The 27,973-nt window shown below is 41.3% G+C and overlaps 1 long non-coding RNA gene across 1 annotated transcript in view; it reads right to left on the reverse strand.

Annotated features, from left to right (window-relative positions):
• Positions 1–27,532, reverse strand: part of LOC142828025 (uncharacterized) — a 33,177-nt gene extending 5,645 nt beyond the window's left edge. Inside the window, exons 1-2 of the long non-coding RNA XR_012902934.1 lie at positions 27,328–27,532; positions 24,584–24,708 (exon numbers count right to left, since the gene is read on the reverse strand). This is a non-coding gene — a long non-coding RNA (uncharacterized LOC142828025). The remainder of the gene's footprint in view (positions 1–24,583; positions 24,709–27,327) is intronic.
• Positions 27,533–27,973: the final 441 nt, after the last annotated feature.

Consider the following 27,973-nt stretch of genomic DNA (forward strand, 5'->3'; position numbering starts at 1 on the left):
TCTAATGAGAAAGGATTGTTTAGGTGTCCAACCATCTGATTTAATGTACTTAGACTCCTGGATTCACAGATTCAATATTGCAGTAGACATGACTTGACCCTGTACTATCCCAAGGCAGATTAATGAAGTACAATGAGTTAATTCCTGGTTTCAATACAATCAACGAGAATTTTGCCATTGATTTCCATGAGACAAGGATTTCACCCCAAGAAATTAACTAACATTGTGTCTTTTGATGAGACCTTAAAAATTGGGGCCTGTTTTCTCCGAGTAGACATTGAAATTCCATGGAAGTTTTACAAGGCTATGGGTTTGCCTTGGTGTTCTTTACCAATTTTTTTCTTTCCCCCTACAAAATGTATTTCAATTGGCTGCTCTCCCCCAACCCAGAGGTGGTGGCAGGTCAGAGGTACTGTCTGTATATATTTTGCAATCATTAAGGTTGGAGAATGTTATACAAAAAACGTAAAAGGATCAATCACCTTCCACAGTCATGCTTTTCAAAATCCAGTTGTCTTTACTATTTGTTTTCTAATACTTGAGCAAATATCATACCTTAGCAGGGTTGTAAAGGAGAAGGAAAAGAAAAAAAAAAGGAGTTAGCATTACTACTACAGCTACAAACCCCACAATATCTGATCTCACTCAAAACCAATCGATCAAAACCCCTTGACACAGTAAAGCCAAAATTGGGTGCATGCCAAAAACTCTCAATCATTTTCTCCTGCTCTCTCTCTTTCTCTCTCCACAATATTTCTCTGTACTTTGGAAAGTATATGAAGGAGAATGAAACTCATCATTTTTTGGTGTTCCACTATTAGCCCATTTTAATTAATTCCCCATTTCCTGTCTAAGATACCTTGCTGGAAACACATTTTGATAGAGAGACAGCAAAACTGGAGAAGCATCACAACCTAGGTGTTTGTTTTATTACAAATAGATGGCTATTTTGCATTCTATTTTGATTATCCAGTCCTGTTTTCTCATGGAGGATGGATTCAGTACCTACACACAGGCCCAATGATAGGGGAGGCCAAAGATGGCAACTGCCCTGGGGCCCAGTGATTCAAAAGGGCCCAGGGCTCCCAGCCACAGCTACCACGACACTAGCAGTGTCTAGATCCCCAGACCCTTTAAATTGCCACTGGAGCAACATGTGGAGCACTCTGGGAGTCTGCAACAGGGTGTATCCCCCCTGAGCACAGTTCAGATGGGGGTTAACCCAATCTGGAGTGCAGGGGAGGCCACACCCCCTTTAGCTTACTGGCCATGCTCCGGCTGCTCTAGGATAAAAGAGAACTCCTCAGCTCAGTTGGGGTGGGTGGCTGGGGGAGAAGGAGCTCAGGACCAAGCTTGTGAGCAGTCGCAGCCACAGCCGCCCCAGGATCAGCCTCCCCAGCAGCAGCAGTCGCAGCCCCAGTTGCCCCAATAGCTCATTGCGCTCCAGCCGACATCCCTGCTGAGCTGGCTATGGAATTTTCCCCTGCCAACAGAGCCCTGGGCTGGGACCCAGTGGAGAGAGAGGGCCTGGGTCCCCCAACCATCCCCCCCAACCCTGCAGTAACACCGCTCACAGGCCCTTGGGAGGCTTACCAGCTGACTAGACCAGAGTGGCTGTATTTACCCTAGTGGGGGTGAACTAGACTTGGGGCCTAGACCTGTGAGGCTGTACTTGCTGTAACAGTAGAAGCTGTACTTTGGGAGGACTGGCAAGGCGTGTCCCGGGCACAAGGATGCTCCCTTCCCCTGTTACAGAGACACTGAAGGCTATCTGGGGGCAGGGCTCTGGGCAGTGCTGAGGGTTGGCTGCTCCTAGCTCCATCCCTTCTGCGCGAGGCCTCAATCCTTCAAGGAGCAAGGAGTTGCCCCCACATCTTGCCCAGGGACCTGACAAGTCTGATGGGCCCCATGCCTACACATCTCTGATTTTGTCATATTAGACTTTGAAAACACTATTATACATTTTATATAAAATTAAAAGATTTATCCGGGGTTGCTCTGGTCTTTAACTCATTTAAATCATTGCTTTGGAGTGAGGCTGGGATTTTGGGTTCGGTATGCAGACGTCCCTGGGGAGAGAGAGGACTACACCCAGCCATCACTCACTGCAGCTGCTTGAAGCCAGGTGAGAAATGCCTCTCCATAGCTGCTGCAGCTCCAGCAAACACAACTGGGGGTATGTCTACACTACCCCCCTAGTTCGAACTGGGGGGGTAATGTAGTCATACGGAGTTGCAAATGAAGCCCGGGATTTGAATTTCCCGGGCTTCATTTGCATAAAGCCGGCCGGCGCCATTTTTAAATGCCGGCTAGTTAGGACTGAGTGCCGCGCGACTACACGCGGCACAAACTAGCTAGTTCGGATTAGGCTTCCTCGTTCCACGAGGCGTACAGCTAGTTCAGATTAGGAAGCCTAATCCAAACTAGCTAGTTGGTGCCGTGTGTAGGGTAGTGTAGACATACCCTGGGAGAGGAGTATATGTCCCTCCGCTGTGGCAGGTCCAGGTTCATCTAGCCCCTGCATGCCCCAGCCAGAATGTTGAATGATGCAGCAAACTGTGCATTTTCCTTTCACTCCCTAACAAAGAGGAACAGCCAACAATGTTTGCCTATAAATGAGGTGGGGGGGAGCTAAGGGCTGGGGAAGTTCCAGATGAGGGGGCACCCCCTGCTAATCCCTTTCACCTGTTTCTTTTCTGAAGCAATCCCATTCCAGGCACATCCTGTTTTCCTGGCACCACCAGACCCTTTGCCTTGCTTTAATTTATGATAAGAGGAAGCTGCATACCAGATTTTGGTGGTCCTAGCTCTTTCTGTTTAGGAGGAGTTCTTGAACAGACAGACACACAAATAGACAGATAAACTCTCTCAAATACATATTAGTTGAAAACTCTTGCCTTTAGCCATCCAATGGTATAATATTAATTAGCTCATGACCACTGGTGTTTTCACCTAGAATTATGAACAATGAAGTATAACAGTTGCAATTTTCCAGGCATTTCCAACAGGATATTCCAGTATAAAAATCTGATATATAATTTGTATTTTCATTCAAATGTAGGATCTGATCCAAAGCTCACTGAAGTAATCAGGATATCAATAAATTTTGGATTGGGTACTTATGATTTTTTTCGGTGGAAACTAAGCTACACATCAGGGAAAGGGCAGACTGATCAATTTTCAGTTTTCTGTTGCAATACAACTAATTTTCTTTCTATGGATACTGAGAAGTTTGACTTTGGAAAAGCAAATGTTGGAACATATTTTATAAACATTGTGTAAATTCTTGTATAAAGTTACATTTTATAGGAAATTTTACTGGTCTTATATCCATCAGCCAAAAATCTCAGGTGCTTAAGTCTGTGGAAAAATAAGCTACTGTCTGTTGAAGTTTCAATAAAACAATCCAAAAAGTTGATGTTAAAGAAAAACTAACACACAAAACTAATATTATTTTAAAGACTCAAAGGGATTTTTTTTCCTTTTCAATTTATATTACGTAGCTTAGAACTCTTCAACAGTTTGTTTCTTTTAAAGGTCTTAGTTTTCTATAATGTTAATTCTTACTCTGAAGTGAAAGAGTAACAACAACTTAGGTTAAAATCATTATTTTAATATTAGTGAAACAAGGTGGATGAGGTAATATCTGAAGAAGAGCTGTGTGTAAGCTCAAAAGCTTGTGTCTCTCACCAGCAGAAGTTGATCCAATCCAACATAGTACCTCATACACCTTGTCTCTCTATTATCAACCATCACAGAGGGGTAGCCGTGTCTATATCTGCAAAAATGAAGAGTCCTGTGGCACCTCAAAGACTAACAGACTTATTTGGTCATTAGCTTTCATGGGTAAAAAACATCTGATGAAGTGGGCTTTTACCTTCAAAAGCTTATCCCCTAGTAAATCTTTTAGTCTTTAAGGCGTCACAGGACTCCTTGTTGTAATATCCACTAACTACATCCAACCAACACAACCATAACACTGCTCATGTTATTTTAACATGTATTTTAAGGCTGGGGGAGTTGTTTTCTTTTACAATATTTTCGCTTTAAGTGATTTAAAATGTTTCTAAAACACTCCTGAGGCATACAAGCAAATCTACTATTCAAAATATTGATAATGGTAGGAAATAATTCATGAATACAACCAATTTTCTGATGCGAGAGAGTAATTTTTCTAATTTACTGTCTACATTGGCAATTAAGCAACAGAGCTTTTGTGGTTCATAAGTGGGTAATCCCCACCTCCCACACACATACAAAATATTTGTTGAGGCAAGTACTAATGTAAAAAATACTCTTCTGCTGACAAAGCAAACCCTGAAAATTTTTTGTTGGAAAAAGTGCCAACAAATAGAGTTTACACTGCCTTTTAGCAACAGAGCTGTGTCACTAAAAAGCTGTGTAATGTAGACATACCTTAATGAGAGACTACCCAGAGAATGAATTCCAAATGACTGCTTTGGGGTTTCTTCTAAGTACTGACATCTAATCACTAAGCTCACCTATCCAAATAAGCTGACTATAAGTCAGTCTGTTTTTCTTTAATTATAGTTCAACCTAGGTAAGTAGCAACTGGTCTCACATGGACAACTTAAACATTTCCGCTATGACCAAATCTCCTTAAAAATCCCTTCATTATTTTACTTTTGAACAAAAAGTAAATTGTGTTTCATAATTAGTTATTTATATAGCATGTTCTTGTGGGTTTGCTTTTGCTCCCACTAACATACAAAAATTGCATTTAAAAATGTTTTTTACAATATGTTTACTTTCCCATGCAGCTCTTGGGCCTGGTTCAAACCCCAGCTAAGATAATGGAAAGTATGCTGGGTGCCTGGGCGCAGCCTAGCATATCCAGAATAACTCCTTGCTTATTATATTCCTGAAAAATATCATTTTAAGTGAAACAATGTTAAGCAACTCCAATTTCCCCATAAGAAATTATATAAATGGGTGGGTGAGGTTCCAGGGACATTTTTTTCACCAGACAAAATGTATTATATACATTATACAGTACACGTTTTAAATAATTTTAAACAAAATTTAATACCGAGCTCAGCAGTGATGGCTATAAAGCTTGACTGAGGCAGGGGTTTAGTGGGGTCAGGGTGTGGGGGCTTGCCCCTCTTTGTCTGCAAGTGCTCCTGGGGTGGCGGCAGAGGTTTGCCCACCTCCTGGATGGAACACAAGGCAGGCTGAGGGGGGAGAGCCAAATAACATTAGGACATTGCACATCTTGAAAAGAGCATGTTCTCTAATACAGGCATGTCCAAAGTCCGGCCCGCGGGCCAATTGCGGCCCGTGTTCTGGTTTAATACGGCCCCACAGGTAATTTGGCAATATCTATCTTTTATGGCCCCCGACGAATCCATATGTATTGAGATGAATACATTGTAAAATCTCAGTTAATGTCAGTTGGTCTAAATCGGTTATAAATATATTTGGACACAACATGTATACTTGGTGTTATGTTCCTGTTCATATTTTTTGAACTTAAAAGTTGACAGACAACCTTTATTACCAATAATATGTAATATACTTTACAATGTTGCTGACATATATTTCAGCTTCCTGGATTTTTTTTCATCTGGCCTTCAGATATGAAAGGCAGAGTGATTTAACACCTGTTTAGATTTGTCATCCATGTGACGAAATGAAAAGTATGCCATTTGCAATAAACTTTGCATAAAATAGTTAATTTGCATTTAATTTTAATGGTTCAAAGAATGTCAGGCAAAATGGTCGGCCCTCACGCATGTTCACTTCATCAAATCTGGCCCTTTTTGAAAAAAGTTTGGACACCCCTGCTCTAATAGATCAGCAGCCTAATAATAAATCAATGTTAACCGGAATGACTAAGAAAGAAGTTATTGTATGTGCAGGATCACAGGCTAAGTTATTAAAAGTAACAGACACTAAAATTTGTGCCCACCACCCTCTCTCCCCCAGGCATGTTGTTTCTGTTCAATTGGCATTTCATTCATTTAGAAAATGAATTAAATACTAAACTGAATCCCAGTCCTGCAAAGACCAACCATAGGCTAAACCCACTGCAACTAGTCCCATTGACTATGGTTTAGAAATGAATTGCCTGGCCAGTAAAGTAAATTACTTAGAGGAGTAGCCGTGTTAGTATGTAACTTTAAAAACGAGTAATCCTATGGCACCTTAGAGACTAACTAATATATATGTATTATTAATTTCTAAATATATATAAAAGGGGGACCCTCAGAATAAGAAGGGAGAGGGAGAAAAAATTACCTCAATTGTAGTCGTGGTGTCAATAAAGTTAATCGAGTAGGCTGGAAGTGTCCCCTACTTAACTTTTGATGTCAATAGGGCATTGAATGTAAGGAAAAGTTGTGTTATAATATGTTAACCAGTTCAGGATACTACAACTCCAGTACCCTCCAGTCACCTAACAACATTGTCAACCTATCCAACCACACTCTTAGCCCAGCAGAAGAAACATTCCTATCTCGGGGATTCTTTTTCTGTCCCACCACAATAAGCTAGTTGGTAATGAGCTATCTACTAAAACCAATTTCCACAAATAAACACAATAAGAATTAAATTCGACTCACTGGCATGCTTAAGCCTTGCTGCAAAAATTATAGCAAAACATTTTATATTGTTCTGAAAGCACCCACAGACCTAGGTTAAAGAACACAAATCAGATATTCAAAATGGTAACACAGAGAAACTTGTTGGGCATCACCAGATGATTGATAGCTTCCCCAATTATCACCTCTAACATCATTAACTCACAGACATTTACCTTACCCCTCCCCGTTCCCCTTCTGTTCTGAAATTTGATTTGTCCTTTTCATATGTGTTCATTTTTTTTAATTGTATCCTTTGGTAGATATGGTTGTGACAATTTTCTTCCACTATTTGATCTGAGGAAGTGGTCTGGCTCACGAAAGCTCATCACCTAATAAACCATCTTGTTAGTCTTTAAAGTGCTACATAGTCCTGTTTTTAGTCACATTAATGTTACTTTTAACAGTACACTTCCACTCAATGTCCCATTTTAATATGGTTCTTCATTTATTAGAGACAATCATTAGGAGGTTCATTGTGAATTAGCACCCAAAATTATGAATGTGAGGAAAGACCCTTTAAACAATGGGAGAGAGAGAAAGTGATGTTCTAGAAAGTGATTATATAAATGATATCCTGGGGTTATTTCTGCATCTAATGTGCTCAGTGCACCACTAAAAAGATATCTCCTCTAATTGCAGGTGCTGCCAATTCAGCCAAATCAAGCTGTGGTCTTTCCTTTTTGCACATCATCAGCAAATACAGGTTCTGTGAACCAAATAAGACCCTCACATACACTGTTTAATCCCACTGTTGTCATATTACATCAACAGTGACATGTGTAATTTCACTATTGTAAATAGGGTTAAGCATGTGTGAATTCTTGGAATATTATAAACAATTCTGCTAATGATGCCCAAGAAGAAATAGAATCTAGCTCACTCTCCGAGCTGTGAAAATAAAAATATGATATAAAATAAGACCTGTTCTGTGTGTTGAAAACTTACAAATTCAAACCACAAGTCGCCACAAAAAAAATAGAGGCCTTTCCCTTGCAGGTCACTATCCAATGGGAAAGCCGGATGTTGGTCTCAGTGATCAATTAACTACACTCTTGGCGGTAATATGTGATGGAGGGAAGGGGGTCTTTTCCTGGAAGTTACTGATCAAGTGAAGGCATTGCAGGCACAAACCATTGACTGACCAGAAATATCCAGCCTCAAGGTCAATTATTACTATTAATCGCTGACCCACGGGTGGTCACCAATGAAATGGTTTATTTAAAAAAGAGGCCAGTGTTTTCCTTGCAGTTCAAAATGTCAGTACAGTCAGGCCCAGCCCAACAGGTCATGTGGCTCCCAGTCAGGGCAACGAGTGAGCAGCCGGGTGAGTGGGGCTAGGAGCCAGGTATTCTGGGGCCCTGAATGCGTGGGGCCTGTCAGCCGAAGGTCAGGGCAGTGTGTGTGTGTGTGTGTGTGTGTGTGTGTGTGTGTGTGTGTGTGTGTGTGTGTGTGTGTGTGTGTGTGTGCTGAGAAAAGGTTTAACGTCCGTGACTTTACTGCTAGGACCGGGGTCCCGTCGCAGAGGGCAGCCAACAGGCTGACAGATGCCCCTGTTTATAGGAAGAGCTTATTACACCTCAGATTTTAGCTGCTAGGATACAGGATCCCTTCGCAGCGGGCAGTCTAGGGAAGACTGAGAGATGCCCCAACGGATCTGTGACCTGGGAGTGACACGATCCAAACGCCCAACCTCCTCCTATAATTGTCCCTTATGACCAGCTGAAGTTCTTTTAAATTGTGCTTGGTTCTGTTACAGAAACTGAAAGAGTCAGGTTAAAAACTTAAACAGTTACAGGTTTATTAAAAAAAACTTATAAATCATATGGTTACAATGGCTATTGCTCTATTTCTTAACTGCTAGCAAATATAGATCTTAAAAATGGTTACAAAGAAAATAAAGATAGAAAATAGAAATAATGGTACCAAGTGACAGCTTAATCTTTAAAGAGCTCTAAGTCTCTGTGTACACTTAAGACAAAGGACCACATCCAGGTAAAAATTGTACCTGGACCACATCCAGGTAAAAATTGAACCCCCTTCTGTGCCTCTCGACTCCAGCGGGTCAAGCCAGGGCCGGTTCCTCAATTCCTAGGAAAGACGAATACGAGGTGGGCGTCCCCTTGGAACCTCGGGAGGTCAAACATCTAACCCAACCAGCAGATAGATGGTAGATTGACACTCAGAGTAAATGTGCTGCTGGACCCATCTTTATACCCCTGGGGGCCCGTATCCTCTTTCTTATCTTAAGATGCCAAATTGTACTGGTCCGTTTTGTGGCGCCAGTTCTTACAAGCAAATTTCAAGTTAATTTACACTTGCAAGAGAGATAACTAAATTGTGAGTACTGGACATTCTTTACTGGGCGAGAGATTCCTCCCCCTGCGGAGGGCTGTGTGTTCATATCAATATGGATTTAAGTCAAGGGCACTCCTCGGCAGCCTCTTGGTCAGCAATTGGCATATCTCTGTTTACAGCCATTCACGGTCACTGAGCCTGCATATCCTGAGCCTCCTGCTCCAAGGCTTTTACTGTTGTGTGCCCTGTATGCTCCAGGCAAGCAAAAATGGATGTTACAGGAGGGTTCCTGTCTGGCTACAGGGCCACAGGGCCCTGAATGAGCGGGGTCCAAGGCACCTGCATCGCTCACCTTGCCCTAAGGCCAGGCCTGAGTACAGTAGCCAAAATCATTACACAAACACAAAGCCCAATTCTGAATCTGTGCACCCAGCAGTCTCACTGAAGTTAAGTCAGTGGGAGTTATGGTCACTCCAGGAATAGTTACCATGGAAACAGGATTTCACTTTCAGTATTCCACTGGGCTTACCATGTCATCCATTGCTTATATTTGTTTTTCAATTTATCTCCTTCCTCCTAAATTCCTGCTGACCTGGGGTCACTGGAATTAGAAAAACCAATGCATGTAGAATATATATATCCGTACACTGAACAGCCTCTTTGGTTAGAAATTGAGCCAATTAATGGGGATGACAAGTATGTACCAACATGAGGAAATGCAAAGTCTTTGCCTGCATGTAAGAGATGTTCATGTTTCCATTGAAATATGAGGAATTCAGTCTTGTAGGGGCCATCTTAAATTTTAAAAAGAAGCATATCCAAGGTACCCCAAACATTCATAATCAACTCAACTACCTTCTTTAAAAGCCAGGTTTTCCATCACCAGATAAATGTCCTTCCAGCTGTATTGATAGAAATGACATCAATGTCCTGTTCATTCAGGAAGTTCCATTCTTGCTTGGTTTTTTTTTTTCTTTTTTTCCTTGACTAAATTATTCATTCCGTAAAGTGAAGCTATTAGAATAATTATGCAGCCTCTGCCATTATGCACACATATGATAGATATATAACCCAATCTGAATGTAACTCCTAAAACCATGTGCATACTTTTAGTCATGTCAATAACCTCACTGATTTCAATAAGGAAGGGGAGCAGAATCTCTCCTAGGCTATGTCTAGACTGCAGGCTTCTTTCGAAAGAGGCTCTTTCGAAAGCATCTTTCGAAAGAGCCTCTTTCGAAAGATCGCGTCTAGACTGCAGGCGGATCTTTCGAAAGAAAAATCCGCTTTTTCGAAAGAGAGCACCCAGCGAGTCTGGATGCTCTCTTTCGAAGACGGCCTCTTTACATTGAAGAACGCCTTCTTTCGAAAGAGGAACGTTCAAAAGAAGGCGTTCTTCCTCGTGAAATGAGGTTTACCGCCATCGAAAGAAAAGCCGCGTTCTTTCGAAATAATTTCGAAAGAACGCGGCTTGAGTCTGGACGCAGGGGAAGTTTTTTCGGGAAAAGGCTACTTTTCCCGAAAAAACCTCTGAGTCTGGACACGGCCCTAGTGTTTGCAGACGGAGAGCATTTTTGGTTTTAGTCAGAACAGACATTTCCAAATATCAAATGTAATTTTTTAAAAAAAATTATGAAGTAAAAATAAATACTCATTCCAAGATGTGAAACAGAACTTGAATATGCAATATTTAAAGATTATTTGCAAACATGGTCACGCTCAAGTATCAGAGGAGTAATCATGTTAGTCTGTAACCGCAAAAACAGTGAGGAGTCCTGTGGCACCTTAAAGGATAACAGATTGATTTGGGCATAAGCTTTTGTGGGCAAAACCCCAGCTACAACCAAGAAAGTGGGATTTTGCCCATGAAAGCTTATTGCCAACTAAATCTCTTAGCCATGCTCACTGAATACCCTCAGATATACAAAGTTATGTATTACTGGAAGATTGACTTAAAAGTCAAAGCCTCACATTTGAAATATTTATGCTTCTTAGAAACATAGGTTCAAATGCTGGCAAGGGCTGATTTAACTACCAGGTAGATTAATTGGGGTCCCTTCAGTTATAGTGTATGAAAATGGGGTGAGGGTTTTCAGATAAGATCTCGAAATCCAAAGTCTTGTCACCTTTCCTTGTAGAGCAAAGATGATAATTTTCTTTTTTGTAAAAATTAGCAGTTGCCTCATTCTCCTGGACAAAACTTCCCTGATCCTACATGATTGACCCAGGAGCAGCTGCATTTCTGTAGCACTGTACAGTATTTACAGTTATTAAAAAGACAACAAATGTGTAAAGTGACCTGTTTTAATTTATTCCTAAAACATATTAAGTCAGATTTCATTGTAAGCCCCATCTATTTTTCATAATGACATACATTGGGCTGAATTCTCATTTGCAGCCAGGCCACGTTGGCAGTGAAAAGGGGAATTAGTATAAATGGGAATTGGGGGGCTAGAAGCACATTTCATCTCTACTGCATAAACTAAAAACTATAAAGCAAGATTTTAAAACTTTCTGCCTAAAGTTGGACAGCTTAATCCAGATCTAGCCGTCCAGATAAAATGTCTAGATTTCAGAGGGCAGAACACTACCCAGTTTTTATGGAGGGTCCAGCAAGTTAGATTTGGTTCTCCATACTCAGTCTCCTTTTCATCCAGTCCTGCAATCATTCCACATGAAGTTATTGCCATTTAAGTACCATTTGGGGGTCTCTCAGTTCAATTGCCATCAAATGCATGTTAATATCACATACATCAGCAGCACAGGTAGCATGGGCATTCTAATCAACAGTCTATTCACAGACACTACAGATGGACATGAAGATCGCTAGATCTTATGGATGGCCTGATTGATTAGTGACCAAGTACATTTGTTGGATAACATCAGTAAGCAACCCCGGCTTTGCATGAGCTATTTGGATAAAGAGAAGTCTTCAGATATCAAAGTTATCAATTACATTAACATAAATAAAACCTAGCATGAAACAAAATAAGCAGGATTGGATTGTTATCAAAGGCATTAGAAAGGAAGGATTTCAAGCCAAACAGAGAGCAATCAGGGATTTGAGGTTATATAGTCCCAAAGGTTAAACTCCATTGCTATTCCAAAACTGTAAAGACGCCCTATCTGAAATGCCATTGTTCTCATAAGCATGATCACTAGGTGGGAGAGCATGGATACAGAATATTATTTGTTTGGTACTTTGCCCCCAAAGTGTAGAATAGCTTAAGCATTAGGTATTCTTAATTTGTTATGACTTGTGAGGAATTGGCTAAATTAGCAACTGCAAAGAGGCTGGGACTGTATCATAGGCTAATAAAAACCCTAATAAAAGTTTTAAACTAATTCACACATCTGCAGTCTGATGGGGGGAGTATTACCTAATATGTGCCATTACGGCTGCAATCTCACCCCACCCCACCACTTGCATGCTGCAGGGAAAGTAAGTGTTGGTCTGATGTCCCCTTGGCAACTTTACAGCCTTCTCAAGAACCACCACCATCTTCAGACAGCCCTCCGGGGAATTTATTAAAGGAATATGGGTAATTCTCTCAAGTGCCTATAATTCTCACTTTCCAAGGTTCTTTGAAAATATTATAGCCTGCCCTTTGGGCCACAGATTCCTTCACAGGGAGATAAAAAAAATCCATGTCTGGTATTTTTACGTCCTGCATAAAAATAATCAACATAGCTCTTCGGTCCCCAATAGGGTTTTTAAAAGTTTATTCCGTTAAGTGCTATGGTTGCATGATTTCACATGTTCAAAGGGAAAAAATCCATGTTTATGTTCAGAAAATGAAGACAGACCTTACGACCATATGTAAGCACCGAACATTTTATATTTTTAAAATGTTAAACCATAATATACACAGCCTATGCCATCTCATGGCATTCCTAGTGAAAGCCACCGCAGGTCTGTGTGCCATCTTCTGTATTGGCAGCACATTGCATTTTACTGGGCATTATCATACATGGAATCATTGAATGCTAGAACTGAAAGGAACCTCTAGATTCCTTTCCGCCATACACCCTTCTAGATACTCATTTCCCATTTTGTATGTGTACAGGGTGTCCCAGCTGAGGCCAACAGAGGATCACATGGCAACTTTCCAGAAGCTAGAAGACCACAATAAATAATGTGGTCCACAAAGTCTATATGTCCTAGTATGAAGTATCTATCTCAAACTGTTATATAGCAGGCATTTTCCTTGGCACACCTTCAGTATGATTGAAAAAATCTCTGAAAAGCCACTCTTGCAGCACTCTGAATGCCCCTATATTACTGTGTTTGCAGTATTTCCAAGTAGCAGAGATAGATTTTATAGAAGTACAAATCACCCCCTTTCTTCTCAATATGGTATTTTTCAGTGCTACACTGGAGGAGACTGGCAGAGGCTGGTGGGGACTTACTGTGAAAATTCCAGTGAATTCCCTCTCTCTGAGGAAGTTCACGTCCTCTTGGATATTGCTAAATCAACTTTGACAGATGTGGCCCTAGGCTCATAAAAATACTTCTGAAGAGCAAATATTTGCTTTTGGAATGGACCAGAGTTTAACCAAGTGTCAGAAATTTCCCTAGACATTCCTGGAGGAAGATACCCCAGGAACGCCTATAAATCCATCCCTCGTCTTCATTTCATCTGATTCTTGTTCCTTGCTTTATTAATATAGTCAGTGTAGGGCTTTTTTGGAGGAGGTGAGGGGGAATTCTGTATTTGTTTGCCTACTTGTTATCGTACTGAGAAAACATCATTGTGTCTGTGAGGAAAAAAATCTTCAATTCCCCTTTCAGCAAGCTCATTGTACAACAAAGCTAAATCACAGAACAAGGGAGAAAAAATTAAGTGCAAGATCCTCATTAAAATACTCAACAGTTTTTTTTTCAGTACATGAGTTTTTCTCTGAGCTTTCTTGAAGTAGCAGACTCCCAAATCTATATTTATAAAATAATCTTGGGGAATGCAAAGAGCTTTTAAAAATATTTATTACCAAAAGTGCAAACTCTTTACTCCCACAAAATAGCCCCAGTTCCCCTGCAAAATGTGGGAAACTGATGAGCTAATCTTTATCTCGGTTACTTTAATTAATTATCTTACTCTATGAATGCTATATAATATATCTGCATGATATATTTTTGATATAGGGTCCGAATCTGATGAATCCCACATGTGTTCAACTCCCATAGACTTCAGTGGCAGCTAAAGGCACAAAGGCCTTGATTTGACTAACAGGTTTGATTGGCTACATCTACACTGCAGTTATTTTGGAATAAACTATTCTGGAATAGTTATTCCAAAATAACTTATTTCAAAATAGCATGTCTACACTGCAGGGAAGCCTCAAAATTAGTCTGAGGCAGGTTTCCCTAATGTAGACGTGCTACCTCGAGTTAGATCCCCAGGAAGCATTGGGGAGGAATAACTTAGAATGGCCCTGGGGAGGGGCTATGTTGAAATAGCATAAGTGGAGCATCAAAACATGCCTTATTTTGAAATAGCTGTTTCAGAATAGGCGTTATTCTTTGTGGAATGAGGCTTACAGAAGTAGGAATAAGTCATCCTCTATTTCGAAATTATTTCAAAATAACAAAATTGCTGTGTAGACACTAGCATAGTTATTTTGGAACTAGCCTTGGAACTAGCCAATTAGCCCATCATAAGATGGGATTTTCAGGTCTCTCCTCCACATCGGTCTTCTCTCCTGAGCCTCCGGACTCTCGCTCCGTCTCCCTCTCTCTTTCTCTCTCCTCCTCCTACTGCCTCCCCCCCACCTCTCTCTCAGCTCTCCTCCCCCTCCTGCCTCTCACTCGGGGGACCGCACAGCCCAAATGGCCTTTTGGGCTCCACGCTCCCCATGCTGCATGGGGAGCATGGAGCCCAAACGGTCGCTTGTACTACTTGCTCCCCCATGGTGGCCTGGCTGAGTGGCGCAGAAGTCAGTCGATCACCATGGTGGGAGGGAAAAGGGGGGTGGGGCGGTGACATCCACGGCCAGGGGGCAGGGCCTGAAGCCGCTATCATGCCGCACATCACCGCCCCGCACCTCCACCACCGCTCAGCCGGGCCACTGTGGGGGAGCAAGTGTTCATTTGGGCTCCCCCGTGGCGGCCCGGCTGAGCGGTGCAGAAGTCAGCCAAACGCCATGGCGGGAGGCGAAGGGGGGGTGGGGCGGTGACGTACATGGCCAGGCCCCGCCCTCTGGCCATGTACGTCGCTGCCCCGCCCCTCTTCCCCTCCCGTGTGGCACTTGGCTGACTTCTGCGCCACTCAGCCGGGCCGCCGCAGGGGAGCAAGTGGCGCAAGTGGCCGTTTGGGCCCCGTACTCCCCATGCAGCACGGGCCACCCAGGGGGAACAGCCAGCATTTCAGCAACAGTGCCCCCCAGAGGGAACAGCTAGCATTTCAGGCAACAGTGCCCCCCAGAGGGAAGAGCCAGCATTTCGGCATTACAGACTCAGACACTGGGCTTCTATATATATGATAACAGCTGTTATTCCAAAATAACTTTGCTGTGTAGACACACCCATTCTGCTCAGCATTTAAACGTGTGGTCAGTTTTAATAGGCTGTAAGCACATGCATAAAATCAAAACATGAGTTTGAGTGGTTTGCTGAATCAAGACCATTGCACTCAGTAGGTGTGTATATTCCTGACACAACTAAGCAAGCTCTTGATTATCATTCCTAGGTGCTGGGACAAGTTCCTAAGAGGACAGCTTTATTCTAAAACCCAACAATGAAACTAACACAAAGAAGTCCGTCTAGAACAGGCATGTCCAAAGTCCAGCCCGCGGGCCAATTGCGGCCCGTGTTCCAGTTTAATACGGCCCCACAGGTAATTTGGCAATATCTATCTTTTATGGCCCCCAACGAATCCATATGTATTGAGATGAATACATTGTAAAATCTCAGTTAATGTCAGTTGGTCTAAATCAGTTATAAATATATTTGGACACAACATGTATACTTGGTGTTATGTTCCTGTTCATACTTTTTGAACTTAAAAGTTGACAGACAACCTCTATTACCAATAATATGTAATGTACTTTACAATGTTCCTGACATATATTTCAGCTTCCTGGATTTTTTTTTATCTGGCCTTCAGATATGAAAGGCAGAGTGATTTAACACCTGTTTAGATTTGTCATCCATGTGACGAAATGAAAAGTATGCCGTTTGCAATAAACTTTGCATAAAATAGTTAATTTGTGTTTAATTTTAATGGTTCAAAGAATGTCAGGCAAAATGGTTGGCCCTCACGCATGTTCACTTCATCAAATCTGGCCCTCTTTGAAAAAAGTTTGGACACCCCTGGTCTAGAAGGATCACTCTATAAACAAGCTAGCTAGATGACTGCAGAATGAGATGGCAGATTCATATTAATGTCCCATATTTTTCATATTCCTTTGTTTTGAATATGTGACATTCTCTTTTTTTGCTGTTTATGGTATAAAATAACTTGTACAATGAAGAACTATTGCTACTAACATAGCACCCAATGAGAATCAGGCCCCGTGATTCTGGGCACTGAACATAAAACAAATAACAATCCTTTCCCTTAAATAATATACCCTCTGTATAAGGACAAGGTGCAAATAATGGGCGAAGAACTCAGTGGAGGTGTGAGGGAGGAAAGAAAAAGGTGATAGTTATTATAGTTACAGCTGAATATACTAATGATCCAATGCCCCAATATCAAAAAGAGTCTTTCTGTTAATTGTAATGGAGTTTGGATCAGGACCTATGCATATAATTTGGAGGTTTCGTAGGTTTTTTTTAACATAGAAGAAATTAATCACTTACTTTTAGCTAAAAAATGGCTAACTAAATACAACTCTCTGATATAACATGGATTTTGCAAATCTTGGGCCTTCAGCAGTTTGAGGTGTCTCGTTTGAATCATACTGAGTCAGTATTTAGCAGTCAGTCCATATCAGTCAGGGTTATGGTCATCACATATGTCCTACATGTGATGACCATAACCCTGACTGATATAGAGGATGAAAGAGAGAACCTCCAGAGCTAAAGGCATGATCTAAAGGCTTTGTACCTGATCACACTACATGTTACATGATCTCCCCTCATGACAAAGGAGAGTGGTTGTAACATGAGAGTCCCTGGTCAGGTTTCATCACTGGAGTCTGGCCCACAAAAGTCAAATACCCTTAATCCATCCCTAAAGGGGGAGTCTAAATCAAAATGTTTTGGTGTTTGGGTGTTGGTTTGTCAACAAATGACAAAAAACCAAAATTTTCCCCAGAAATCAAACATTCCATGAGAAACTTTGTTTCATTGAATACCCAAATTTCTGTTGAAAAACAGTTTAGATAGAAAATTCAAAACCACTCTCAATTATTGACCCCATTTTACACATGGGGAAACAGAAGCACTGATTGGTTATGTGGTTAGCCCACATAACTCACCAAGGCCATGGCACAGCCAGCGACAGAAGACACTTCTCCTGGCTTGTGCCTTATCTGCAGGATCAAATTCCTTGTCCTCTTTACTTTATTGAATAAAACAATTATTTGTTTACATATATATTGCTTTGGCTTATGAGAACGTAATGTGCACACTAACTGCAAATATCATTGAGGCTTTAGTCCTGCAAACACTTGTGCACGTGCTTAGTTTAATGTAAGTGAGTTGTCCTAACGCATAAAATTAAGCACTTAGATTTAGGCCAGAACAGAGCCTTACCTAGCTGAACATGTTTCAACTTACAGAAGTACACAATCAAAAATACTAATCTATTTTGCTAAAAAAAATCTAGATTCACCATATTCCTGTTCTGTGGAATTGCATCCATTTTTTTTCTTGCTAATACCACAGTGGATTACAATGGGTTCCAGATACGTTTGGATGTTTTTTTTAAATAGGCATGGGGCAAAAGTAATTATCATTGCATACTTGAAGATTAAAGTAGACACAATATGAAAAGCAACTACCGTTTAGCTCTTAGACCTACTTATTTGCTAGATTATTCTTAAAGATGAATGTGGTTGTAAGAATTACACAACTGACTGCCTAAATGTGAGTAGCTGCTGGACTTTTCTCTCTAGATGTTCTCACTGGATCTCCTTCCTCTGGGTATGATTCCTCACCCCTCTTTCCTTATGATATTTTCCTTTTCCTCCTTCCATTTGAGCTGCAGTGACTACACAGGGAGTAATAGGACAGGCATGGCATCTCTTACTGACAGGAAAAACCACCAAGTATGTTGTCTTAACCTGCAGCTAGAGAAATAATAGTACTGAACACAGAGCCTTTAAAAAAAGAATATAAAATCATTCAAATGGTTGCTTCTGCTGGCAACAGCAGATTTATTGAGCTGGAGGTTGTGAAATAACAGATTTGCCATGGATGCAACATCATCTTTAAATGAGAACTCACAGGAAATAGGATACCATTTTTATTAGCATGAAATAGAGATAGAAGGTATACCCCAACTGCAAAGAGTTATACCTGTATCATTTGTCTATATTTATATTCCTTTCAACTATATTTGCCTTATCAATTTCAGAAAAGAATTGACTTTTCCTCTTACTATCACAATTTCTGTAGAAATTGTACCATGACTGCAGGGCGTGAAGTATATACCATACAGGATCATTTGGGTTAGAGCACTTTAACACAGCGCAGCACTTTAGCACTGTATTGTCATCAAAGCTAACCACATGCTTAAGTGGTTTGTATTGCAGGGATGTACTTAAGCACATATGTAAACACTCTGAAGAATTGCTGGTGCTTCATGGAAATCTGAGAAATATTTTTGTAGGAATAGTCCTATCTTACACAGGGTTTTTTGTTTGTTTTTGTTCTGGTGGGGAGGAGGTCCACTTATTCCTCAATTCTTAAAAAGATGAGCTTGAAAAAGATTCTTTGAGCTATTTTCCACCTGTGTAAACAGCACCAAATTTCAAAATAAGATTGAAAGAAGATATGCAATTTGCATAGCTCAAATTGGGTATCTTATTTTTACCTATGATGCAATATAGACACACCCTAAGAGGCCAGGTGGGATTTGTATTGAGATCAAGGGTAGCCTCTGCATTGTGGAGGGACAAAGAAAAGCACAAGCATCATACACTCTATCCATTCAAACCCAGATCCAAAGTTTGGAGGATAACCAGATCCAGGATTTTGGTTTGCTCCTTTATAAGATGAGATCTGATTACAAAACTTGGATCCAAATCCACAACTGAATCTGAGTGATGTCTGTGGATGTTTGGATACAGAGTTTTAGCCTATCTCTAATCTACTATCCATTCCACTTTGCACTGCTGTGACACAATCTGCAATTTTGGGATTCATCCCACAAATATGGCTGCTATATTCTGAGTTATTTTCTTTAATGGGTAGCACAGTAGGAGAAAAATTTAAACACACTGGTTGTTATTATCAAAGTCACTTTACCTTCCTTAAAAATGTGGAAACTTTTATTCTAATGGCAATACTATTAAACAGTGTAAAGAACAAAATACACTTGATTTATTAACGTCTGTCAAAGTCTGAGGGAAGTGGTTCCATACAATATATTAACAGAAACCACTTAAATGCAACATTTTCATGGGTCCAGTGGAATTCTAAACAAACAACAGGGCTGTAAGAATGAAAAGTCACTGATATTAGAGACAATCTCATGTTCAAAGGAGAGTAAAAGATGCTTAAGTGTTAATATTTTATGTTGCTCCCACTCTCAATCGTAATTGCAACTCATTAAAAAGAATGTTAAACCATAACTGTTAGCACTGGCACAGTCCCAAGTAAACACTGAATCCTCATAGAAGGGGGTTAATTGCTACAAGAAGAGGTAATTTATTAAGGAACACTGAAAGCCTGTATACTGCCAAAGATCAGACTGCACCACAAAAATTGTGTGTGAATATTACATTTGATAATCAGAGTTTTTCCTACTTTTCCAACTTCAGAACCCTAGCAGAGTCAGAAAGCTGAAAAACCAACAAGGTCTTTCTACATGGCTCCTATAAACCTTTACCTGGTGCCCTCCAGTCTGCCATTTCTCTTCCCCCGCCCCCTTACCCACCCACACCAGGAAAATTTGCTGCTCAATAAACACAAGCTCCCTGACAAGAAAAGCCTATATGACAATCTGGCTGAGTGTCTGAAACTCCCTCTGCTTTATTTTGCTATGTTTGGCATACTAGAATAGAGCCTCAGTAATCTTGCATACGCCAAGCTATATTTTCTTCAGTTGCTGGAACTAATGCTTTTATGAATCTTATCTAAGGGCCCAATTCATAAGGGCCTCAACTCCAATTATGTAAATGTAAGTGGCAGGCACTCAAAACTCTTCAGGAGACTCATTACCCATGAGGATTGGGCCGTACATTAGCAACATTTTTAATCACAGTTTAGAAACACAATTCAATCTAGTAAATTCATAAACAAAATTCTGCCTGTCACATCCACATACCCTCCCTCCCTTCTGACTAGCTTTGGTAGCACTGGGCTCATTAGCAGCATTATATTAAACAATGCCAATAATAAAGTCAAATGGGGCTGTGTATGCATATCAGAGAGAAATATTTGGTCCCAGGAGCTAAAATCAAAATAATCAACTTTTATGTCTAACTCTGGCACAAGTCTTCACTCAGTTTGCAATGCAAATATCTACCGCATAGTCTCTGTTTGATTCCTGCCTAAAGGGTGTGCAAAATATGCAGCAGAGCTATCTGAATTGCAGATTGGAAAGCAAAGGTTTATTGGCACCATCCTTTAGAAGTGTTGCTTTTGTAGGGCTTGATCCAAAGCCCATTGGAGGCATTGAAAAAACTTCCAATGTCTCCAGTGGGTTTTAGATGAACACCATAAACTGCTCTACAAATAAACTGAAATATAGATCTTTAAAAGCTATCACATTCAATATTTTACCTCTTTTGGATAGGTAGCACAGAATTAGGAACTGAGAGTTCCTGATATAAGATAGGTTGATCCCTACATAGTCCTCTTGATCTCTCGAAAATTTTAAAACTCTAAGGCTGTGTCTACACTGGCCCCTTCTTCGGAATAGCCATGCTAATTTAGAACTTTGGAATAGGGAAATGCGCGGGGGATTTAAATATCCCCCGTGGGATTTAAATAAACATGGCCGCCGCTTTTTTTCCGGCTTGGGGAAAAGCCGGAAAAGAGCGTCTAGACTGGCGCGATCCTCCGGAATAAAGCCCTTTCCCGGAGGATCTCTTATTCCTACTTTCAAGTAGGAAAGTAGGAATAAGAGATCCTCTGGAATAGGGCTTTATTCCGGAGGATCGCGCCAGTCTAGACGCTCTTTTCTGGCTTTTCCCCAAGCTGGAAAAAAAGCGGCGGCCATGTTTATTTAAATCCCGCGGGGGATATTTAAATCCCCCGCGCATTTTCCTATTCTGACTTGCCTGCTTTGCATGCCTATTCCGTCTTATGTGGCCAGTCTAGACGTAGCCTACATGTTTAACAACTAATTCCTTAAAAGTAAAACTCCTTAATGTAACTATAAAAAAATACACTACAAAATTTCATGGAATTTTTGCAAAATTATTTACAGAATTTTATTGAAATTTAAAAATTTCTCTGCACATTTTCTATTGTCAAATATTTTCAACTTAAATTTACAGGGGAAACTGAAAATAAGTTTGTTTAACGGAAAATTAATGAAAACCTGAAAAATTCAGAGTTTATAAAAATGAGATATCATAATACATCATGGAAATTGTAGTTTGGTGCCATTCCTTCCTGAGGGTCTGGCACCCTACTTGGAGTATATGTTCCATAATGTATCACAGTCAGAAAACTCCCACAATGCACCAGACAGCTCTGTTACAAGGGAGAGTGCAGCACATCATGGAAGATATAGTTAGGCCAAGGAGTCAGACCAATAGGAGAGAATGGAGGCAGGTAACACCCAACCTACACTATACTTACAATAGGCATGTAATCCTCTTTTCAGTAACCACAGCCTCATTCTTCTGACAGCATGGAGGCTATGCCAGCTGCATGCTATTACAAGATCACATTTGCTCTAGGATGAACTTCTCTGGGCCTCTTAGCAAATTTCTGTGACCAAAATGTATCTGCAGTACAGTCTAAAGCAGCCAGTTCACCAAAGGAAAGCCCATATTGAGTATAATAGAGCAGCCCAATGTGTTAAGTGTTTTGCAGAGAGCTAGGAAGACAAGATCCCATAAGATCTCTGGTTAAAACAAGGTATAAGGGATGGGAAAAAAACAAGCAGCTTAACTTATATATGGGTTGATGAACCTGAATATGAATTTCAACATAGCTGACTGAGGTTTTAAGATGTGAGTTTGGGTTTTGGGTTCTTTCTAAAACGTTTGTGATACGCAACATGAATTTGTTTATGACCTCACATAAGCATGCTATGCCTCCATACACAAACATATTTACTGCATTGGTGGTACAATCTTTAGGGCATTAAAGTGAACTACCTATGAACCTTAATAATATTTAACACTAACACTGGGAGAGGGTAGAACTGCGTCTCTAAAAATTAAGAAATTTGGAGGAAAAATGCAGAGTCTATTGATGTAGAAAATTTCATAATGATTGAAAGAGGTGTGGCAATAACACCCTACATACATGTTTTCATCTGATTTTTTCTTCATTGTGTATTCCATTTTCTCTTCATAGTTCATGTTTTCTCTATACTGAAGTGAAGCAATAATTAATATCACACCTTGAAATACAATTTATTAAGATCAGTATATGTATTAATATTATTCCAAAGAAAACACAGATATTAAAAGATTTCAAAATCATTCAAAATTGAAGACATGGCACTATCAAGGCAGATCATGCAACTTCCATTCTGCTCCCTTTGACAGGGTATGTCTACACTACCCCGCTAGTTCGAACTAGCTGGGTAATGTATGCATACCGAACGTGCAAATGAAGCCCAGGATTTGAATTTCCCGGGCTTCATTTGCATAAGCGGGGAGCCGCCATTTTTAAATCCCCGCTGGTTCGAACCCCGTGTAGCACGGCTACACGGGGCACGAACTAGGTAGTTCGGACTAGGATTCCTATTCCGAACTACCGGTACACCTCGAGCTAGTTCGAACCAGCGGGGATTTAAAAATGGCGGCTCCCCGCTTATGCAAATGAAGCCCGGGAAATTCAAATCCCGGGCTTCATTTGCACGTTCGGTATGCATACATTACCCAGCTAGTTCGAACTAGCGGGGTAGTGTAGACATACCCACAGTCTTTAGTGATATGGCAGTGTTTGTCAAAGTGGGCCATAGGCCCACTTTGGGAAAGCCGCTAGCGGGCCTACACCACTTCGTTTACCTAAAGGATCCATAGCCACAGAGCCTCGTAGCTCCCAATGGCTCCAGTTCACCATTTCCAGCCAAGGGGAGCCACAGGAATTGAGATTTCATTTGAATTGAAATCTATTAACAGGTAATCCAGGAAATGAAAAAAACCATTGTTGTTATTGAATGGCATGGCAAGTAGATCACCCAGCTCTATACAAAATGCATAATGGTGTGGTGTGGCGTAATACAAAGATTCATTTGAAATGCTATAAGATTTACCACTTGTAAGTAACAATCATCGAAAACTCACACCAGGAAAACAAACCTTTATTTCAGATTCACCTTCACACCTTCGAGCATGTATTCTGTATATGCTGTATACAATACATTATGCAAGAGGGAAGCTATCTTACAAATGTTTTTGAGTGTTTTATTTGGGCCTTTTTTTGTGTGTATTCATTTGCTTAAAAAGCCATGTGCGGTAGTAGACTATGAGTCCACCTGATATGGGACTCAGCAGTAACTATTAAAAGTCTAAAAATGACGATGAGGGTGAAGTAATATCTTTTATTGTGCCAAGGTCTGTAGGTGCAAGAGAAAAGCTTTTAAACTTACACAGAGCTCTGACCTGACTTGACCTGAAGGAGAGCTCTTTGTAAGCTCAATCGCTTGTCTCTTTCCCCAATAGAATTTAGTTCAATAAAAGATATTAACTCACCCACCTCGTCTTTCAAATATCCTGGGACCAAAATGGCTACAACAACACTCTAAAAATGTACTTTGAATAGCTTCCCTACACATCCAAAAATTAAGATTCTTTCTCTCTGGACTTTCCACAGCTGGAGTTTTGTATCTCACATGAGAATACCCCCTTTCCAACAGTATAAATCTTCCATGTTTAGCCTTGTAGGTTGCAAGATAAGGCCCTTAAAAGTGACACTGTTCCAAGAGAGAATATTGTGCACCCTGGGCCTTGTGCATTGAAATGGGGAATTCCCATTGGGAAAGAACATTTTTGTAGTATTTTTTTTTAATTACAGCTATATGAAGATGATCCAAGGTTTGGAGTGTTCAAAATTGTCTTAATGTACTGTATATTGATTAGTAGAAAGAAGGCAGGCAAGGTTGTTAAATATGCAAAAATTTCTCACACGATTGTACACGTGAGAAAGGAAGGATGGAGTTGTTTTTAGGGCTCTGGACTGGAACATAAAAGATTGGATTCTGTCCCCATCTGTGCCACATACTTCCTATATGACTTTGGACAAGTCATTTATGGTGAAATCTTGGCCCTACTAAAGTATGAAATGTTGCTTTGACTTCAGTTGGCCCAGGATTTCACCCTTACTCTCTGTGTCCTAATTTCCCTTCTGGGAAATTAGAATAATAGTAAAGCGTATCTACGTTTACCTCATCAAGTCCATCCTTCGAGGGATGAGATTCACAGATCTTTTACCATGAACACTTCAGCCTGCTTGCCGCTTGGGGGCAGAATCAGACCCATTGGTCACTGGCAGCATAGGAATATCCCAGCTCTGGAAGATACATTTTACACAGACAAGACCATTCAAATCTACTTTCCTGAATTACAGAGTACTTACTTTGAAGGAAAAGCCCCACCGTTTCTTGAAGTGCAAAGCATGGTAAATTCCACCTCATGACAAAAAACACATTCTTAGACAGAGGTTCTGGAATTAGAGGTGCTACCACACTTCCTGGCTTAAACTGGTTTCCATTATACGCAGGGTTTACAGTTTTATTCATGGCTTTCAGCACTTGTACAGGCAGTCCCCGGGTTACGTACAAGATAGGGACTGTAGGTTTGTTCTTAATTTGAATCTGTATGTAAGTCGGAACTGGCGTCAGCCGCTGCTGAAACTGATCAGTTTCAACCGCGGCTGAATCTGGACGCCAGTTCTGACTTACATACAGATTCAACTTAAGAAACCCAGGCGTCCCCAAGTCAGCTGCTGCTGAAATTGATCAGCGGCTGATTCCAGGAAGCCTGGGGCAGAGCAACTCTGCCTCGGGCTTCCTATAGTCAGCCGCTGGTCAGTTTCAGCAGCAGCTGACTTGGGGACGCCTGGGGCAGAGCAGCTGGGGTGCTGCTGGGGTGCTCCAGTAGCGCGGCTCCTCGGCGCTACTGGAGCAACCCAGCAGCACCCCAGCTGCTCTGCCCCAGGCGTCCTGATTCAGCCGCTGCTGAAACTGACCAGCAGCGGCTGAATCAGGACGCCTGGGGCAGAGCAGCTGGGGTGCTGCCGGGTTGGTCCGGAGTGGCGCTGCGGGACCAACCCGGCAGCCCCCAGCTGCTCTACCCCAGGGGTAGGCAAGAAAAGCCTGGTCTGCTGGGGGGGGCACTAGCTGCACCCCCCTCCAGCAGACCAGGGAGACGGGGGTGGCGGGACCGCCCAAGTCCTCCACGGCTTTGCTCCGTCTCCCTGGTCTGCTGACCTGGGAGACGCGGAGCAAAGCCGCAGAGCACGAGGGCAGCGGGACAGTCCAGGCGCGCCGCAGCTGTCCCACTGCTGGCGTGCTCCGAGGCTTTGCTCCCCATCTGCCTGGTCTGCTGGTCAGACCAGGGAGATGGGGAGCAAAGCCACGGAGCACGCCCGCTGCGGGCGTGCTCCAAGGCTTTGCTCCTGTCCCCCTGGTCTGCTGGGGGGGGGTCCAGCAAAGCCGCTGGACCCCCGCCCAGCAGACCAGGGACACCAGAGCAAAGCCGCCGCCTGGGAGGCTTTGCTCGTTTGCCCGGAAGCAAACGGCGGCGGCTTTGCTCGGGTGTCCCTGGTCTGCTGGGGGGGTCCAGCGGCTTTGCTGGACCCCCCCAGCAGACCAGGGAGACAGGGAGAAGCTTTTCTCGCCCTGGAGGACACGGGTGGCGACCCGCCGCCCGTGAGCTCCGGGGCGAGAAAAGCCCCGTTCGTAAGTGCGGATCCGACATAAGTCGGATCTGCGTAAGTCAGGGACTGCCTGTACTACAAAGTATTTTCCAGCGTCCCTTTCCTTAAATGTCAGTTTCCACCAGGATGTTCCATTTGTTTCCAGGGTGACCAGGATGCATGAATCTTATTTTTTGAAGAAAAGAAAATGTACAATAAGCACAGATACACTTTCCTATTAGTTGTGCTACTCTCCATAGATCCATTACAATTGGAATTTCATAGCGGTGTATCTCCAGGGTGGGAGGCAGCTCATTCTTTAAATGTGGATATCCAAAATCAGATAGGTTAAGCGGCAGATATAAAGAAATGCCCCACATGGATCTCATCACCAACTATTTGGTATAAATATATACCTTGAAGCAGGAGTACAGCACAGAACATTTTTTTTAAAATACACCATAATACTTTGATCTCTGTCTCTATTGGGAGAGTGCCTAAAGAAAGGTAATTTACTCTCTCCTTTATTTCCTAATGACTAGAAAAAAAACTATTGGAAAACAGTGATAAAAACACTTTAGAAGCCTCATCCCCAAACACTCTGGTTTGCAAAATCAATGGAAATGTGCCATGTTTTAAAAGGTGAGAAAAAAAAAGAAAAAGAAAAAAAATACAGAAGCTAAAAATAAATTCCTAAAAGAAAAAAGTTCCTGTAATTTCAGGTTTAAAATATGAGCCTGAGTGATCAAGGAAAGTATTTTTACTGCCCAGTCAATATTTTTCCTGGAATCTTTGGTAAACAGACTTCCTTTAGATCTGTAGTCTGCGTGCCTAATGGTCTTAGGTGTCTTTTACCATTGCAAACTTTATCCTTAAGAAATACAGTAAACAGGAACTCTGTGGTTATGTAGTTCCAGAAAGAAAGAAAGAAAGAAAGAAAGAAAGAAAGAAAGAAAGAAAGAAAGAAAGAAAGAAAGAAAGAAAGAAAGAAAGAAAGAAAGAAAGAAAGAAAGAAAGAAAGAAAGAAAGAAAGAAAGAAGTTAGCGGCCATGACAGACAGACTGATTTAAGAAACAGCAGCTCTCTTCTGGTTAAATCTTTCATATCAGCCCTTGTTTCTATGGCATGTTTTTAAAAAGGGCTATTAAGTGAAGTGGATCATAATTTTCCCAGTCTGTTGCATAAACTTATTTATCATCCTGGGATCCCTACAAAAGTACTGGAAAAGCATAATGGAGTTTTTTCTGTGTCTCTAAAGTTCTTTTTATTTACCTTGCTGATGGAAACGATTGGCCATCTTCTTTTCTAAATCAGCAGCAAGTAGGAACCACGAGCCAACCAAGACTGAACTAAGCTAGAAAAATGAGTGTACTAAGCCACATATAATTCTCACAGCCTCAGCGTCACTCCAATCTTTTTTTTTTTTTTTTAAGGTTCTTGCCTCAAAAGCTGTCACTTAAATAGCACAATGGTTTGTTGGCTTCATATATTTCCCCCTCAGCAATGGCATGTTCCCGTAATCTGATTAATTGAATAGCACTAATTCTAAATTCAAGCCAAAATTTATCATTTTACTTATTATCTCTTCCAAACAAATTTACTACTTAGTTGTCTAATGCAGGGGAAGGTATGCAGTGTATTGCCAGTGGAAACAAAGGCTAGCCTCTCAACTCAGTGTATTACCATGAAGGCCAAGGATAATCTGTGTTTTATTATCATACTTGACTAATACACATTCAGTATGTTCTTGGACAAGGAATAATCTAGAGGTTTCATAGTTAGGAACTCTCTAACTTTTTTTGTAAAAATCCCCCTGAAGGCAATTGTAATGCTGTACTCTGCATGTTGGAAGACATGACACTATATCCCACAAAATTTATGCAGAAAAAACAGATACAGTATTTTCAATAATATTGTT

The sequence above is a fragment of the Pelodiscus sinensis genome, chromosome 3 (assembly GCF_049634645.1).
Source record: "Pelodiscus sinensis isolate JC-2024 chromosome 3, ASM4963464v1, whole genome shotgun sequence".
Lineage (NCBI taxonomy): Eukaryota > Metazoa > Chordata > Testudines > Trionychidae > Pelodiscus > Pelodiscus sinensis.